We start from the raw sequence: 19,629 nt of genomic DNA, 5'->3' as shown, positions 1-19,629 counted from the left end.
CATATGAAAAATATGGATCCAATATACAAGAATGTTTTGTAGGATTTCCTAAGTGAGTATGAACTGTCCCCTACTTGAAATCCATCGGTGCAACCATGAGAAGAGTATGTTCTCAAATTTTTTAATGATCCAGAACCAATCCTTAATCAAATATTTGTTTAGTTTCAAAAGGTAGTCGAGGAATCTAAAACCCTGATATAGGGGGAAAATTGATGCCAAAAATGTTTACAATCTCCATAGTAAAACTTATGTCACAAGAAGCATATATGATCAGGGATTTAGCCTTGCTTATGTACAGCCTAAATACATCTCCAAATCTACTGAGGATGTGGCCTTTGTGACTTCATTGATGCACTGATAACTATCCAAGCATAATTACATTATCTGCAAATAATAAATGAGAGAAAGAGATGATTATGGTGATATGCAATTTAGAGAAAATACCATCATTTTGTGTCCCCTTTATAAGTCGACTCAATCCATCAATGACTAAAAGTAATAATAAGGGCTTGAGCCCACAACCCTATCTCAAGCCCCTGTTTACATGAAAGAAGTTATATTGAACACCATTTATAAGTACAACATAACAAACTGGGGTGACATAAGCCATGATCCACCCAACAATGCCATAAGATAGGTTGATTTTGTGAAGAATAAGTCTAAGAAAAGTCCAATTTGCATAGTCATAGCCCTTATGGAGATCTAGATGCGGAATGATGGTCTTTAGTTTTTTCAATTTTAATTGAATGTACGCATTCTTGTGCAACTGCATCTTCAATCTATCTATTTTGTAAAAACACAAATTTCTCAAGAGAGATGAATTCCAATAGGCTTACCTTGATTATGTTTCCAATAATCTTACAGATCATTTTATAAGAAATGTTGTGTAAGGAAATAGGTATGTAATCCTTGAAGGAGGATGCCTTTGTGCACTTTGGAATAAGGGCGATGAATGTGGCATTAATGGCACCAAATATCTTGCTTAAAATTCTCATCTCCCCAACCGTATGCAACAAATATGGACCCATGACATCGAAAAAATGTAAGAATAATTCAACCTTCCAACCATTAAGTCTTGGACATTTATCTTTTTTCAAAGGAATTCAAAACATCCAAAGTCTCCTGAGAGGTGATCGACCTACCCACGGTTGCAACATATGATTCTAAGAAAATCTTGGGAAAGCCATGTACACATTCTAATTGATTATTAAAGTCCACATCATTGTGCACCCTATAAGCCTCTTCAAATAAGTGTATGGCATCCTTATGAATGTCATCCATTTTATACGGCTTTTCACTGATGTTTTTTGTGATGTACCAAAATGGTGTTTTGTCGCTTGCGCGGAGATGCAAATTGATGAAAAAACTTTATGTTTTTATCTCTAAGATCAATGCAAGTAGCACGATTCTTAAGGCACCATTCGACCTCCTGTTTCTGCAAAAAAAATCTTTTTCAATGCTCCAGATCCAGTTTTCGCAAGTGGTTGTCCATGGAGAGGAAATCTAGGGTGATTGGATTGCTTATACGAGCCATCTCTGCTTCAATAATTCCCAACTCATGTCTTAGAGCCGCTTTTTTCCCCTGTATCCAGCATCGAACCACCTTCTTGAGGATCCTGGGCCTTTGTACAAGTGAATCCATATGAGACAGTCTATAATATTTTTGCACAACCCCCCATGTTTTGGTTACCAAGTTTTGGAATTTAGGATCCTGGAGCTACTGGTGGTTGAATTTGAAATTGAACCCTTCAGAAGTGATCAATCAACCATTGAAGGATAATAGGAGACTGACTAGACAAATTATCAGAGGATGTCCAGATCTCATGAAGCCAATTTTCCGAAAAAGATTTCCATATACCAGAAAGTGGATAAGATTTCTAAATAAAATTTATCTTTTAAAAAAAAATATTTAAAATATTTTTTAATAAAAGTGAAATATGATTGAAATATTATTTTATTATTCAAAGAAAAATGTATTCTTAAATAAAGGTGAGATATTGTTGAAATATTAATTTATTATTCAAAGCAATTGGGTAAGGAAAAGCAATGCCCCATAGTGAAATAAATAAAAAGTATGGTCAAAGGTATTTATTAAAGAATTTTAATGCGACATATTAAAAAGATAAAAATGATTAGTTATACGAAGAATAAAGTTTATTTAAATATACATAATAAAAGATTAAAATTATTGAAGCATATTAATTAGAAAATTATCATATTTGGTATATTTATTATTAGTAAGAATATTTAAGATTGGTATTTAAATATTTAAGAATATTTGATGAAACAATTTAGAGAATTAAGTAATCTATAATATATACCAAGAATAATCAGTATACTCTAATCATTAAAGTGATATACAAAATGCATAAAAAAAAATAACACATTAAAAATAATAAAAGTAACAGTGTGAAAAGAGTGATAAGAAAAATCATAATTTCTAGATAATATTAAAGAATATTTTAATGATTTAACATCTAAAGATAATTGAGTTAACAGAGTGGTTGTGGTGAGCGGTCAAGTCTCTCATCATTATTTTAAATGAATTGTTTAGCTTGTATTAATTAAGACTCAATGAGTAGGCAATCCAAGGGAGTCATTGGGTCATTACTGTAAAAAAAATAATAAAAAAAAAGGAAGCTCCTTATGCTGTCTTGTTAAGTGAAATGGCGTTGCTGCTATTGAAGCAATTGCTATGGTGCGAATCATAAGGTATTTAAAAAAAAATTGAGCAAATGTAAGATGACAGCTTCTATTGAAGCAATTGCTATGGTGCCAGTCATAAGGTATTTAAAAAAAAAAATGAGCAAATGGAAGATGGCAGATGACCTAAGGTTGTCTTTAATGACATATTGTGCAAAAGAAAGAATATTTGGATGTGGCAAAATAACAAATGGTTTAGTAAAGGGGTATTTGCTTTAACAAGAGTGGTTTAGTAAATGAATTATAAAATAACAAATGGTTCAGTAAAAGGTATTTGCTTGAACATGTGTCCCACAAACAATAAAGAGATAAAAACTTTTGTTATGGATAAGCTCCACAAGTACTTGGGATTAAGACCTAGGGAGAAAGAAAAATACTATATTGAAGAGTTTAATACCACTTATAATAAGCAACAAAAAGGGTACATAGGATCCAATATTTCTTGGAGAGCCAAATTTCTTATTGCTCAGTTAAGGAATGATTCTGATCAACTCTGTTGTGAAACAAGGTGTTGGAAAAGACCAAAAGAAGTGTGAGAAGAAAGAGCGAAAAGTGAAAACTAAAAACTTTTATTGTGAGACTTCACAAAAAAAACTAAATAAGCCTAAATAAACTATCTTAAGCTATTGTAACTTCCTGAACCTTCAAATAATCCCTTCTTCTAACAAATTAAATAAATAAATTACAACTTGTGAGACTGCACCAAATTTTCGCAGCCATGTTAGCCATTTTCATAATAACATTGAAAGGCTTTAAAGGTTGTATTACTGGATGTAATAGTGTCATCCATCATGAGGCAATTCACAGTATAACCGTGGGATCCTGCAAATTGTGGTGCCCGATTATCCCTCTCCTATTTTAGTATGCCGTGAGATTCAACATGTACATGTACTTAAGTGAATCACATGCCTTCTTTATTGAAGGAAAGATCGAATTTTCCAGAGGTGCCCCGTCCAACAGAGACCATGAGAGAATCAAGTACAAAGCCAAATCTTCAACAACAAGAACAGTAAAGTCCCATTTGGTTTAAAACCCAGAATCCACAAAATAATTTTTTTTTACACATTAAGATAAATACAATTAAAATGAATAATTTGGGATATCTCAACGTTGTAAGATTAACTTTGTTACAAAAGAATGAAGTTTGTAAGGAAGGGCTTTTGACTTGTTCATTGTGAATTACATGCATTACCATATAAATATAAATTTATATGGTTCGATACAGACCAAACCTTCACTGGTGGTGCATCTTATTTGTTTTGGTTGTTAATGATAAAAAAACAAAATCTACATTGCGTATATTCTAAACCAAATATAAATTTTCAAATTCAATAAAGAGTTTTAAATATGGATTGAAAAATAAATTTATAAATTAATAAAATATATATATATATATATATATATATATATATATATATTTTATTATGGAAATATTATTTAAAATAATTTACTTATAAATTTTTAAAAACATCAAAATAACATACAATTAAATTTTCCTTTTATTGCATAAAATGTATTATAAAAAATAGACACATATATTATTAAAACACTCAAAATATCAAAAAAAAGTGTTCCGATCAACATCTTTATGTTGATTAATCCTACCATTACATGAATCCTAGCAATATAAGTGAGATCAAATAATTTACTTAACCATATCCATTATCCCTAAATATTCCAAAAATCCATAATTAACCAAAAAAAAACCTCCAAAATCCCTCTGCATTTTAACCCTTTTCAAGGGAACATACTAAACTTGGATCTAGGAGCGTGCCTCATCATTGAGTCAACCTAAGTCTTTATTTTATTGTTACACTGTGTTCTTGTTCTCGTTCTGGTTATGCCCAATATATTAGTCACGTGAATGTGAAATTAAATTGTACAAAGTCACAAATCCCATCATCATCCACCAATATTATTGTACTTCTCTGTCAGGATGCAGAAATCAAGCAAGTTTATTTACATGGCAATTCGACTATCGTTTAATTTGTTTTATTTTTTTTTTTTCTTTTCTTTTTCAGTAAGATAAAATCACTTGTTTTGTATTATATAAAACAATGTATATATTCGATTACATAATAGCACCATTAGCCTAATTGATCAGTCAATCTTTAACTGATCAAGCAACTTATATACTACAAATAATAGCTTCAACTGTTTTTTAGATATTCTCCTGAGACACAGAATGAACTAGAAATGCAAAAATACAAGTATTTTCTAGAAATATCTCCATATACAGTGGTCTACCAAATGTCTTTTTACTACAAATACCATATACAAAACATATACAAAAAGTAATTCAAAAAGTTGTTAAAAAGTATTATCTGTGAAGTGGCATAGCTCAATTGACAAGGTGTGAAATGCATTATGCTTCCTGCATCTATCATTCTTGTCCCCATTTTTATCTGAATGTGCATACCCTCTTGTGTATCCATTAGCCCATTTTTTGACATTCCATTTGCATTTTTGTTGTAGGCTCGACTGATGTGTTGTATGGTAGACTGTTGGAGTGTTGGAGTGTGATCCATAGGCTTTGTATTCGATTTAACCAGCCTTGGAGGCTGTTTTGTTGAATATTATTCATTCCCAAAATGTGGTCTATTATACATCTGGTATCTCCATAGATTTGTATTTGTGGGATGTCCAAGAATTTAGTAATCCATAATAGCCCCCACAAGGCAATAGCTTCTACTTTCATACTTGATCCCTCTCTCGCATAACAGTGTAACCAGAATTTTTGATCTTCAGAAACCTTTATCCAAATTCCGCATTCGCATCTCCCTCCTTGAGACGCCCCATCAAAAAACCCCATTGGGTATATGATACCCGGATCCATCCCTTTATCTTCCTTTTCCTTTTGCAAGGTACTAGACCCTTGAACAGATTTGGTCCATCGTTCTATGTAATCACAAATCATGTCTTCTCTCCACCTTTTTGTTCCAAAGATCAGGTGATTGCGCCCTTTCCAAATTTCCTAAAAGACAGCAAGTGAGAGCATCCTCCAACTGGTGCATTGTGTACTCCACCATTTTAAGCAATCATCTATGGTATTAAAATGAATATATGGTATCTTCATGTTGGTAGTGAAGTGCTTCCAAATGCTAACAGAACTTGGACAATGTAAAAATAAATGGCTATTATCCTCTCCTTCCTTCCTACATAGGTAGCAGATCCCAGGTCCATGTTGATTCCTCTTCTGTAAATTTTTCCAAGTAAGGTTCTTATTTTGCCATGTCAGCCATAGGAAAATGATAATCTTTAGAGGGATGTCTGTTTGCCAGAACTTATAGAACCAACATTTGTTAGAAATCTATAGTTCCTTCATGCATATATTGAAATAGCAATCCGCTACTTCAATCTCTCCGAATTTCTTCTTTTTTCCCATCCAAGTAATTCGGTCTCCATTGTTGTCATAACATACTCCGACGCCTTTTAATTATTTTATGATTTGGAGCCATTCCAGTTCATATTACCCTGTGAGATTCAATTGGATGGGATCCTTCCAGATTGGTATATTGCTGATCCGCTCACAGATAACCTGATTCCAAACAAAGATGCCTTTTCTATTTAGCCATTTAATTAGTTCTGTTGAGCCAAGAGGATCCGCACTGGTACCTAAAATACGGTCTTTGCCCAATATAATCTTGTTTCTTATGTCGAACAACCATGTGATGTTCTGAAACAAAATGCCTTTCACCTTATTGAAGCTGTGCCATATCTTGGATCCATTTCTTTCCCCAATTGATCCCTGTCTCATCCAACAGGTGAAGTCCTTATTCTTAAGGTATTCTAAACGAATCAAATTACCCCATATGCCATTACTGAAAATTCCCCGCCACAATGATTTTAGTAGCAGCGCCCAACCAAATACTTTGACATTTATAATACCCCATCCCCCTAGTTTCTTTGGTCTTGCAATGTTATCCATTTTGACCAGACGACATTTGAAACTTTTTCTTGCCCCTGACCAAATAAATTTTGCCATTATACGATTGAGAGAATTTACAATTAGCTGAGGGATTTGGAACAGGTGAACCCAATAGACCCCCAATTGTGTGAGCATTGACTGAGCAAGGGTGATACAGCCTCCCATCAATAAGCATCAATGTTCCCATCCCTTAATTCTCATATGGAATCTATCCACGAGCCACATCCAATCTACATTTTTATAGTTCCCAAGCTTTAGGTGATATCCCAAATATTTCATTCATGTGTCCAAATGGTCCGCTTTCACCCCAAAATTCCTCTGAATATAGATGATATCATCCAGGTTGCAGGAACCATATAGAATGGTTGATTTGAGCTCATTCAAAATGAGGCTAGTGGATTTTCCAAACTTCTTGAAAATTTGGAAAAGAGTGAGCCATTTGAGTATGTTGACCATACCCATCAACAAGATATCAACAAAGAAGCTGTGTGAAATAGAAATTTGACAGCTAATTTTAAACGCTTCAAATTGTCATGTAGTCACTGTTTTTTTGATATGCAGGCTTAGGCCATCCATAGCCAAAATGAACAGGAGGGGGGAGATAGAGCATCCATGTCTAAGTCCCCTGCCTACGCCAAAGAACCTAGATGGGTACCCGTTTATTACCACAGCATACCGAACTGTTGTAACACATCCCATTATCCATTCTACCGCATTTTTTCTTGTGTCGATTTTATGAAGAACCATTCTCAGATAACCCCAGTCTAAATAGTCGTATGCATTTTTGAGGTCCACCTTCATCACTGTTGCATTCATCTTTTTTGTCTTGATAGTGTGCATGCATTCTTGAGAAACTGCCACTAAATCATGTATTATTCTATTGTTTAGAAAATCATATTGCTCCGGGGAGATGCATTTTGATAACGAAGCCTTGATCATGGTGGCAATTATCTTGGATATAATCTTATAAGTAAGATTGCAAAGAGAAATTAGGTGATAATTGGCAAAGGTGGCTGCCCTTGTCTTCTTCGGTATAAGTGTAATGTAGGTAGAATTTATATGAGGATGTATAGTTCCCGTAATTCTATATTCTTCTACCATTTTTAGAAGATCCTCTTGAAAGATGTCAAGGAAGTGGACAAAGAATTCAACTGTCCAGCCGTCTAGGCCTGAGCTTTTGTCTCCCTTCATCGATTTTATGACCTGGGTCATTTCCTCCACTGTGACAGGCTTATACAGCTCCAGATTCTCCTCCTCATCAAACATTGATGGGTATTCACTTACCGCCCAGACCTGTGATTCCGCTCCCTCCAAATCCATTCTTTTGTATGCTCGTTGAAAATGTGTGGCCGCAAGGGCAGAGATTTCCGATTGTTTATTGTAACAGTTCCCATCACCATTGGCTATCTCCCAAATGGTGTTCAGTTTCCTTCTATGATTGGTGTATCGGTGGAAAAACTTAGTGTTTTTGTCCCCTTCGTGGATCCAAGTAGCTATGCTCTTTAAATGCCATGTGATCTCCTTAATCTAGAGAATCTTCTTCTTTTTCAATTCGAGAGCATGGGTCTGTTCCCTTACTTCAGCGAATGGGGAGTGTGTGGCCATTAAATTATGTAGTGGCTTTAGGGCTTTTTCTATTTCTATCAGCTCCTGTTTTAGGCTCGCCTTCTTCTTCCACTCCCATATCATATTATTTTATTCCAATTGTTTGTGAGAATTAACTTTCATCGTTGTTGTGGTGTATATAGACTTCGGCTGTGTAGAGTAGCAATGTGTCATACAGACAGATCGAATAAATCCACTTCAGTAATGCTAGAAGCAATCAGATCTAATGAATTTAATGCTAACAGGTAGGTGAGTATTGCAAGTGATTAAGATTTCTGGTATTTTGTACACTTATATATTTATCTTTTGTTTTTTCTTCACTAACTTGTCTTTATCAAAAAGAAAAAAATCTAACATTAGTTTATATAAAATCATGTAGTTTTGATATGTAAAATCTTCTCAGCGCTTTCGCATTAATTTATATAAAATCATGTAGTTTTGATATGTAAAATATTCTCAGCACTTTTGCTTACTTGTCTACGTTGAGCATGGACAAGGTCCCATATCCCACGTTGAGCTTGGACAAGGTCACATATCCCACAATGCACCTCTGGGTACAATAAGCATGGACAGGGTCACATATCCTACAATGCACCTCTCGGTACAATAAGCAGGGACAGGGTCACATATCCCACATTGTACCTTTCGGTACAATAAAACTGTTGAAAAAATGCCAATTCTAAATATATAAAAACAAATTATGTTGTCCAGGCATGCCTTTTATATTTTAATATAGCATCTCATGGAATTTTATTTTATTTTTTCCCAAAGAAAAATGGTAATTTCAATCCCATGGAATTTTATTAAAATAAATAAAATAATATTTATATTATATAAATTTAAAAATTTTAATTACTAACAAATTCTATCAATATCAAACATAAATATTAATAAAAGGAGATCAAACAAAAATATTAATAACAAACAAAAATATTAATAATAGGAGATGTGAAATCCCATGGACATTCAACATAATATTAAAGTAACATAGTGTTAAAATATAATATTGACTGTAGACAAAATATTTCAATGTCCATCTTCAATATAATAATTTTAGGTTAAATTGATATCTGAAGAGCATATATATATATATATATATATATATATATATATATAATGACTGTATAGAAAGAAAAATTATCTAATAGAAAGAGGTGTCTACTTAATTATACTAATAAGAAAAAAATATATTTCAATAATCATGTTAAGTAAAATATTTCAATGTCGACTATGTATTTATATAAAACAATTTTAAAAAATTATGCTTAAAACATTTTTGGAGTATATTGCTCAAAATCAAAGAAATGTAAAAACAAATTTATAGCTATAAAGAATTAACACATGATATGTGTAAACAAAGTTGAGATCTATCACAAATAGTAGAAGATCAAAGAAAATAACATAGATCTATTTTTTTAATCAAATATCTAAAAACATGAAAATTTTCAGGTAGCAAATCTTTTCAATTTTTACATTCTAAAAATTATTGAATTTGGGAAACTTAATTCATACACTTAATAGATTTGAATTTAAAATTAACTTTTTTAAATAGTAATATTCTAAAAACATAAAATTTTCAAATAGGAATTTTTTTCAATTTCTACCTTCTAAAAATTATTGAATTTGTGAAATTTAATTTTTCTATACACTTAATAAATCTGAATTTAAAATTAATTTTTTTTAATAGTAATGTACCAGGTGGCATGCCATTCAGCTTGTTCATAGAAGCCCGACCTGGGCAAACCCTAAGAATATAACCCTCCGCAGGGCCAACCGACTGGCAAGGGATTCGACCAATAGAACTAACAGTTCGGGCTTATTTACTACATCACTGTTGTCGCGTTGCCCTTCTATTTTATTTGCCAAATACATAAACAAGAAATAAAATAGATTATCAGTAAAAAATTAAATTATTGATAAAAATATATAATTATAAATAGATAAACAATTCATTGTGTTTACGAAGTCAAACATTGGAACAAATTCCACCGGCTGTAGCATGTATTTGCCGGTACAGCTTGTATCTGACATTATATTAAAAAATTAAACACTATAAATTAGATGCATTCAAGTTTTTACTTTGAATTCAAATCAGCCGTCATAAATGAGAGTATTTATATACACCAAGATGTTTATCTTCCTGGCTGTTAGTGTTAGTTGGTTGTGGTGTAGTTTAAAAATTATGTTTTTTTGGTCTTAAAAATTATAGAAATTTTGGTTATATTTTGAAAAAAATTGGTAGAGATTTTTGTAAATCTAAATAAATGTTGTTAAAATTCATAATTTTAGGTGTTTTAGAATTTTTTGATGGTGTTGAATCCATTTTCATTATAAAAAATATGATTCAGACACTGTATCTACAAGTTTTTTGGCCTGGATTCCAGCCACTTTTGGCCGTCGCTCCGTCTCCCTAGATGACTCATTTTACATTTCTATAAAGTTTTTTGTTATCACAAGTGTAACCAACATAGATCCATCTTAAATACAGATTTAACTTGAACTAAAAAAATCAATTTTTTCAGATTGAAAAATACAATATATTATTTCCATTGTATTTTTGAATGTTAAATTAACTTTATATAAAACCAAATAAAAATTTTAACCATAATTTTTTTTAATTTATATAAATATATGAAGTTGATATCAAAATAAATTAGTTAATATAGATCTTCAAATAGTTTATTTAAATCTATTGTTGAAATATTTTTGAAATGTATAAAATTTAAACATATATTCTCACATTTGTTATTTCTAATTACTTTAAAAAACATAATTTTTTTTTTAAAAACACTAAAAAAACCAACTCTTAAACCTCCTGTCATAATAACCTGTAAAATTAAAAATCTCAAAAATTGTAAAATTAAAAATCTCAAATACTTGAATCCAGTTACCTGGGAAAAAACTAATATAAATTAGAAATTCAATGCTTCCGTCGAATTATCTATTACCTATTGTTGGCCTACCCGTCTAATTACCAAATCTCACATATAAAATCTCTTACAGCAGACTGGAGGAGATGCCTACTTAATAGATCGTATAATAAATAGAAAAAAAAAATATTTGCAAATGTTTTCGGGGTAAAGTGACTAAGGATCTGTTATTCTACTTTTGGTGTGTATTTCTCACATGGAATTTAGACAGAACGAACCAAAATTCCAGCTACCTAGAATATGATTATGAGGCTGAGGAAGAGGTATATCGGAATGTTAAATTTTCTTGATCTCAGAGACATATGCGGAAATGTAAACCTATACTAATAAATAAATCAAAAATTGAGATTCTCACACAAAAAAGCAAGATATATTATATATTACTATTGTGTGTTATGGGCAGCCACAGGAAAGGTTGAATTTTACAAGGAAAAACACATTGTCTCAAGGGTCTAAATCATTGGGGCACCTTTTTCCTTCACTGTGCATTACTTTGGAAAATTCACTCTGCATAGTATAATGGTATTTATATAGAATTGAGCATTGGGGCACCTTTTTCCTTTACTGTGCATTACTTTGGAAAATTCACTTTGCATAGTATAATGGAATTTATATAGAATCTTTATTTCTAGCAATTTGATTTTCTCGTTAATTTATATGAGTTTAATATAAATTAATGTAATTTATAATGTTTTATTTTGAAAAATAAATATTTATTTTCAATATTATAAAAAAATTATTTTCAAGAAAAATTATTTTCAAGAAAAATTATTTTCAATAATATAAAAAAATTATTTTTTGAAATATTTGATTGGATCATAATTTGAAAATTTTATTGCAGTGTTCCCATAATATAATGCCATGTGAATAACTACTGCACATAATTTATGTCATAATTTATAGATATGGTTGCAATTTTCATACGTGAATTTGACATATTTGTGCAAGGATTTTTCATTCTTAACCTTTGTAGGAAAACAATTCAAAAATAAATTCCTTGAAAATAGTTCACACTCATATAAATAATATATTTACCATAGCTATTTCCCACATCATTTAACCAAGTCTTCATAAAAATTAGATAGGAATAAGCTGTTATGTTTCCCTCAACACTTATGTAGGTTATGTAGGAGTAAACTGTAAACTGTAAATATGTAAGTTACTAGTTTTACTACTCACCAAAATTTATGGTAGTTCTTGAGGAAGCAAATTTATCCACAGCACATCTCAATTTATTAATTCCTGCCAAAGCAATATTATGAGATTCTATTTGACTATTGGCCATTATTAATTTAGCATTGACCAATATAGCTTATAGTTTTTTTATGAATTTTTCAAATAACATAATTTCTAACTTGAATGACTGGGACTAAACTATCCTGGAGCACTGATTTAAATATATTTTGTGATTTAAAATTACCACTTGTAATATTAGCCTGCAAAATTTAATTGCAGCCATTTTCACAATAAAATTTGAAGGTTTTAAAACTTTTTATCATGAAATGTAACAGTGTCATCCAGTCTCCATATATTTAACAGTGTAATTGTGGGAAAAAGTAATTGATACATAAATATTAAACAATATATAATAATCTAATAATTGATTCACCACCTTTTCATTCTGAATGAAAATTAAGTAATTTTTTATAAACAAAATGAAAATCATTGACTCAATACATATATATTTACAATAATACACAGCCATGTGGATTGCCATCAGGCCAGGGAGGGAGGACATCGTACACACAAGACATGATAGTGGTGTGATCTTTATAGAGCAGGCCCGCGTTCGTACAACTGACCCTGAAGATGCTGTCGACCGTTTTCCAACTACTCCCAACAAACATTGAGGACTCCACTACGAAAGCACAGAAAATTGGTTCAAAATACTGGAAATGTGTAACTCAAAAAGTGGAATATTAAAGAGACTTTTCCACAGGGATCCAATGTTACCATTATTGCCAAAATTTTGTGGAGACCTTAAATTGTATAACAAATGAGTGGGTTACAGCTCAGATTTTTTTTTGGAAGAGTTTACATCAACTCTTCTTTCACCGGATGAGACAGAAGAATCTGCAAAATATACGAAAAGCATGAATGTGCCACAACCAGCAGAGACCATGACCATGATAGAGAATCAAGTATAAAGCCAAGTCTTCGGCAACAAAAACAGCACAGTCCCATTATTGTGGCAGAGTTGTCCATTCTTCTTATGAATGCAAGACAAAAAGTTTTATGGAGATAAAACCCAGAATACACAAAAAGTAACATTGTTGAGGAAGAACGTGTTTAAGGATTTTTTATATTTTCGATAATTTTAACCAATTAAATTAAATTAAATTAAATATAATAAAAATCAATTAAATTAAATATAATAAAAATCAATTAAATGTTAATAAAAACGAATTTAGGTGAACCTTATTTAGTATTTCAATATAATAGTTGTGGGATTTTGAGATACCGTTATCTAAATATTGTAAGTTTAATTTTGTTATAAAAGAATGAGGTGTTAAGAGCTTCCGAACATTGAAAGATGAATTAGTTGATTGTAATCAACATGCAATATAATAATTTTGAATATAAAAGGATCAAAAACAAAGATAAGGATGTGTTTCACTTTCTGCATATAAATTTATATGGTCTTATACAAACCAAGTCTTTATTGGGTGGTGCATCTTATTTTTTTATTGGGTGGTGCATTTTACTTTGTTTTGGTTGTTCATGATAAAACAAGATTTACATGGGTGTACATTCTACGCTAAACATAAATTTTCCAAACTATGTAAAGAGTTTCAATTATTGATTGTAATTCAATAGAGACTTTTATATCACATTGTGGAGGCAAATTTAATTTAAATAGGTTAATTATGCATCTTAAGGAAAATGAAAGCACAATACAAATTTTCCTTGTAATATTGAACAAAATGAATTACAAAATTATTCTTAAAATACCAAAAAGGTGCTCCCATTGCTGAAGCAATAGCCAAATCACTCTAGCTCTTCTAACCTTAGCCCTTTCAATGGACCTCCCAAACTTGGATCCAAAAGCGAGCCTCTCTCAATCCTCTACTAAGGCTTTGATGTCCCACACCCTAATAAGCTCTTTAGTTAATTCACTGAGTGAATCCATTTTCCAAAAGTCATCCTACCTAATACAAATCCTCGACATAAATATCTTGTGCAAGAAGAAACAGGATTGATAAGGAAATTCACTAAATTGTGGCCTTCCCCAATATCAGTGGATACAAGGAAGTAGAAGAATTTGATGGCATTGATAAAAGGAAAACTCTCATAGTTTTTGTATGGTTGAGGGTATTCAACCTCAAGGAGGATTGGTGATTTGATTTCAAGAATGATCGTTACTTAGTGGACAAAAGAGGAATGTATCTCAATAAATGAACCCTTGATTTTGACCCAAATGTTGATGTACCTTCTAAAATGTCACTTTGGGTCCATCTACCACATCTTGTTTTTGAACTATCATAATGACAATTTTCTCATATGCATAGGAAACAACAATGGAACTTATATTCATGAATTAGAGCCAAAAAATAGCATTTTTTCCTGCATCCAAATATGTGATGAGGTTGAATTGGATAAAGGGCTACTTGAATTGATCAAGCTTTCTCTCGACAACTAGAGTCACCTTTAGAAACTAGAATATGAGCATCTTGTATTTAAATGAAAAATATGTCACAAATATCGGAAATTTGGTAAGGATTGTTTGAAATCAAAACTTGCTACAGTGTAGTAGGAAAAGCGGAAAAATGTTAAACTTTCAAAAAGAAGATGAGACCAGTGGCACCCTCATCTTTTGTGGCACAAATTGCGAAAGATATCTATGTGGCTAATTAATTTGATGTTCCATGTCGGCATCCTTCCTTTAACCCTCAAGTGGTAGTATCATCTTAGGCTTAAAAGCAACCCATACTTCACAACCAACAATAGTTCAATTGCATAAGCTTGACTTCACTCATTCCTACATTCCTTTAGTTAAGTCCCCTTCAAAAATATCAACTCCATTATAATCTAGTCTCAAATCTTCCATGCATAAACCGTATTTCTCTAACTGAAGCTCTCATCTACTATACCTAATATTATCATCATGTAATAAATAATTATCCTATAATAATAGTCCTAAGACAATTATTATGTAATGTAATTATTAATATATAATAATGATAAGTCATGTCATTCATAAAGGATATGACTCATCACCCTCTATATGTATTTATATGGAATAGCTATTGATAATAATTATTTCTTTCGAGGATGTATGAATTCATCCTTGTTATAATGGATAACAATTATTTCTCTCCAAGATGTATGAATTCATCCTGGTTATAATGGATGTGAAGTGATCATGAAGTTTACTCGAAATGTTGTTAGAGTGGTTCTTAGGAAAGAAAAAATTAAATATAGCTTAAAATTCCTTAATATAAATTTAAAAAAAAATTGATATGGACCATATTATAGCTATACCACTTTTATGGATTATCAAAAAAAATATTAAAAAGAAAAATTAAATAAATTATTATTTGAGATATCAAACATAAATTATAAAAAACATTAAAAAGAAAAAATTAAATAAATTATTATTTGAGATATCACAAACAAGTTATAAGTGAAGACCTATTAATTATATTCAAAGTAAACCATTAAAAACAAAAAAATTAAATAAATTATTATTTGAGATATCAAGACAAGTTATAATTGAAGACCAGTTATAATTGAAGGCATATTAATTAGATTTCAAAATAAACGTATCCTTTAAAAAAAATATATGGTCAATAAAGGTAAAACGTATCGTTTAATTGTTTAAATATTAAATTATTATATAAGGTAATGGGTGAAAAAAATAGTTTTATAATCAAATAAGTCTGTATAACTAGTGTTCTCTATGACTTAGTTTAATAAAATATTTTAATGTTATAATATGTTGTATGTACTTCAAACAATAATAAATTTGTAAAATGAGTTATATGAATATTTGTTTAACTTTTTTTATTAATTTTTTTAATATAATTAAACATTTTTTGTAGATAGATATATATATATATATATAATTGACATTGAAGAGAATGATAACAAGTGAATAGTTATTTATTTAAGCTTGAATGATGACAATTTTTTTTATTTTTTTGTAAATTAAAAAATAAAACCCATAAAAATGGTCTATTCAATACTTTACACCAATGAGAAAATGGAATTTTTTAATTTAATTACAAATCATTTGTTTTTATGGTACATAGTAATTAATATATAATGTTATTTTTCAAATTATTTATATTTATTGTATATAGTAATTAGTGATATAGTACACAGTGATTAATAATAGAGTACATAAAAGTCAATTCTTGCCATCATTACACAATAAGAGAGAGACATTTCAGCCAATCATATTTGAGATAAATAGAAATAACTTTATTTAAAAATAATAAATTTAATTTCATGTTAAACTTTGGATAGATTTTAAATTTCTTTAGTCAAAGCAAAACTAATAGCAAGTCAATGAAAAACTGAAAACGTTCAGCCACAAGTATAATAAAGAAAAAGTGTTGTTGAAGGTGTATATTATGAAGAATATTTAAAAACTAAATTTAGAATATATTTTGAAAATAATTGACAAAATAATTTAGAGAATAAAATAATCTAATTTGCTTAATAAATAAATAAAATTAATAAAATAAGTAACGCAATATCAGTAGAATGATAAAAATTACAACTTCCAAATAATATCAAGGAATATTTTAATGATTTAACATAGAAAAATAATTCTTACTTAAAAAAATCTAATTAAGAGTTGATCATACAAATCAAAGAATTAAAAGATGAGATATAATGCAATAAACACAAATTTCAAGAAATTGAGAATTAATTATTCTCTGAATTAGATCATTATATTTTTTTCATCAATTTGGATGTTTTCAGGAAATTGGGGTTTGAAACCTTCTAAGAGAAGTTTGAGGCATCAAACGATGTCTTTTGGGGGGCGGAGGGGGACTCTTTCGCTTATGCATGACACCCTTTTTTCCGATTCTACACACAGATACCTTTCCAATGACATAAGAATTGTCTCAATCAAACTCTATATGCAAAATTTATGTCACTCAGAAGTCGACCTTCCTGTTTTGACCACCATAATTCAAGAGGATACCACATCAACCCCCATTATTCATGGAAAATGGGCTAGCCACATGATCATGATGAATAGGACTCTTAAAGAGTCAATATTGTAACTTTATTTAATAGTTGAAGGAGTAAAACCTAACCACTAGTAGGCTATCTGGTTGTGTTATAACCAAACCGAACCAATAGGAGGAAAGGGGTTCTACTCTATTGTTGTGCATTTTGTTCCATAATGAGCAACGTAGCCAAGAGAGGATAGGAAGAGAGCAAATAGAGAGGTTGTGTGCACTATACTATTGTAGCCCACTCGCCACAGACCTCACTTCTTTGTACTTGAATTCATTTTTCATTCAGAGAAAGACAACAGAGTAATCTCACCTTCCAACTCGGTTTTCTATCAAAAGGCTTTCCCAGGATATATATTGTGTCAATTGTGGTTTGTGAGTTTTTATTTTGTTTCTCTCTATTTCTGCATAATTATAATTTGCATGCATACACAATAAACAATAGTTAACAAATCTAAAAACCTAAGGAGAAATAAACCCTCATAGTGTAGATTTCATATTTCCTAATCTATTTTAGTAGATCTATTGTAACAAATATTCAAGTGTAATACCCACAATAATTTATAGATCATATTGGTATCAAAGAAGTTTATCTAGGTATATTGTGGAGATTTATAGGGGATTTACATCAGTGAAGAAAAAATCCACAAAACCTTAATCATGGGCGATGAATTTTTGAATAACTCTCCTAATACCATAGAGTAGAGGTTTTTGTGGTTGGAAGCACAAGTTGCAAATATAAATTGTAATGTGAGCCTCCTCATGGCAGCCTTGACTAATAAGCTTGGGGTATTAGGGGAAGATGGGGGTTCTAACGCAAAGGAATGATCAAAGGGGAAATCAAGTGATTAGGAAGAAATATAGAAAGAGTTGAAGAAGGAACCTAAAAATATCAACCTAGTTCAAGCTCCATGAACCATTCATAGTCCTAGTTCAAAATGGAAGCAAAGGTAAACATAAAGTTGTATCAAGTTGAGATTAATGCTCTAAAGCTAATTCACTGATTGCAAAAATTAGAAGTTTTTGTCAGTGTTCATCATATATAGGAAGAACAAAAGTTTTTGTTTTCTTAGTTGAAATTAGAGGATCATACCCTAACCTGGTGGGAAAGCCACATGGAGACCTTGAGTTGGAGGGAGATCCTCTAGTGAATAACTGGGAGGATTTCAAAATTTCCCTTCTAAATACACAATTTTACCCTATTAGGTATGTAGAGGACCAGTGGATCCAGTGGCACTATTTGAGGAAAAATTAGCGGCATATTGTATAGGAATACACCACAAAGTTTAGAAAGATGGTTATAATGGTAGGTATCTCCCAAAAGAATCCAAACATGCTCCTCAAGTATCTAAGGTGTCTACATAGCCATTTTTGGAATCAAGTGATGTTGTTCAAACCTAGATCAGTGGACCAAGCTTGTGTACATGCACAATACCTAGAGAAGATAGGCCAAAAGAAGGAGAAATCAAGTGGGTCGAAGTAGAAGGAGCACCAGGACACTTATAAGGAGGGAAATAAGAGATGGAAGGGGGGGAAGATAAAAATATGACAAGTACAACACACCAATGCAAAGATATCAACAACCACTGTAACATTGATGGTCACACAGGGGAGAATTCTTGGAAGTTGCATCTAAATCTTAACCCAAATAAAAAAAATAAAGTTGCAAAGAAGAAGAGCCTCATGGCCACTGATTCAAGAAACCGGGTTAAAAGTAGCTCAGGTGTGGATGAGATCGTTTGTACATTAGTAAAAAAAGGAGGTGAATCTGAGTAACCTTCAACAATAGGAAAAGGAGGAAATTACCAAACTTTTCCACATAAAGATAAAGGTCAAGAATACAAAGATTGATGCTCTATTCAACTCAAGATAGCGAGTGAATCTCATTGTAGCAGAGCTAGTCAACAAATTGGGATTGGAAGTTCATGATAATCCAATCCCATATCCACTAGGATGGGTAAATAAGGATGTAGAAATAAAGGTAACCAAACAGTGCGAAATTAGATTTTGCTATCAATATTGATTTTATTGATGAAGCATAACTAGATGTCATTCCTCTTGATGTATGTAGAGTGGTGTTTGGAATTCCCTATATGTACATGTGTGATGCAATCTTCATGCAGAGAGCCAACTAGTATCACCTTATAAAGAATGGAAAATATTTCACCATTAATGCACACAAGGTACAATTGAAAATGTTTCCAGTAAGTGCCAACCAAGCCAAGAAATTGATCAGTTCAAGCAAGAAGTATGTATTACTATTTTAAAA

The sequence above is a fragment of the Pinus tabuliformis genome, chromosome 9 (genome assembly GCF_031772625.1).
Source record: "Pinus tabuliformis cultivar Carrire ecotype Pingquan chromosome 9, CPIR1, whole genome shotgun sequence".
Lineage (NCBI taxonomy): Eukaryota > Viridiplantae > Streptophyta > Pinopsida > Pinales > Pinaceae > Pinus > Pinus tabuliformis.
Note: the sequence above shows the minus strand (reverse complement) of the source record.